This window comes from Spodoptera frugiperda, chromosome 5 (assembly GCF_023101765.2).
Source record: "Spodoptera frugiperda isolate SF20-4 chromosome 5, AGI-APGP_CSIRO_Sfru_2.0, whole genome shotgun sequence".
Classification (NCBI taxonomy): domain Eukaryota; kingdom Metazoa; phylum Arthropoda; class Insecta; order Lepidoptera; family Noctuidae; genus Spodoptera; species Spodoptera frugiperda.
The window spans coordinates 7940372-7941464 of record NC_064216.1 but is presented as its reverse complement, the minus strand read 5'-3'; positions in this window follow the sequence as shown (position 1 = coordinate 7941464).

The window sequence follows — 1093 nt, the reverse complement described above, 5'->3', positions numbered from 1 at the left end:
AACGCCTCTGGTGTTTCAAATGTCCATGAGCGGCAGCGATTGCTTACTTGGTTATCCGTATGCTCGTTTACTGGCTTGTTCCATAACAAAAAAATACAATGAGTTGTTTCGTGCGGGAATCGAACTGCTGCGCTGCTACCGATTGTCCAGCAACCAAATATGTAGTCAATTACGTTATTAATTTATCTCAATGTGGGTGAAGAATTCTCGACAGAGATTTTTTTACACCAAAGAATGGAATCCTATAGTATGGGACAACGTATTAAAAAAAAGAAAAAAGTAAAATAAGTGACAAAAGGAATTCTAGTGGTAACTGCAAAGAGTAAAGTTCTTGGAAACAGAGACGCTAACAATATACTTATTAGCTTTGTTATAGAGTTCAAAGTCGTCTGTTCTCGAGCAGATTTCTCAGAAATCTTGACGTGATCATTGATATTAAATATGTCTTTATTACTAAGTAGATAGATATATTATGTATTTCTCGGAAATTTTTGAAGTACCTAAGTCTTCCGTTTGCAAGACTTAAAGACTTACTTATCTAAATTAAGCGATGATTGCTTACAGTGACTTAGAATAAGAATAAGAACATTATTGGCACTAAATACGGTAGATATTTTTTATGGGATAAGCTGGTAAATGAGCAGATGGATCGCTTGATAGTAAGCAATTGCCCCGCCGCCCATGGACAATTAAAACACCAAAGGCGTTACAAGTGCGTTGCCGGCCTTTGAGTAAGTAGTCAACTCGGACCACATACCTACGGCCCATTTGGGACGAGTTGGGGAAATTAAAAATAAATTAAGTTTTTAGTGGTCAACTCGTCCCACTTTTTTTTGTATGGATCTTTAAACTTTATCAATGTTTGGTACAGTTAGCAACACAAGATTAAAAATCTTTTTTTTCTTTACTTTCGTTTTGTTCATAGATTATTTCATATTAAAAAATCCTTACGAAGTAAGAACCTCTTTTTTTAGTGTCGGTTAAATAATTTATTACCTAAATTTTTTTTAGCAATCGCACAAATTCATGTGTTATCCAAAATTACTAAGAATAGTAAACATGTGTGGCTTAAACAATGGTCATGGCGGTCACT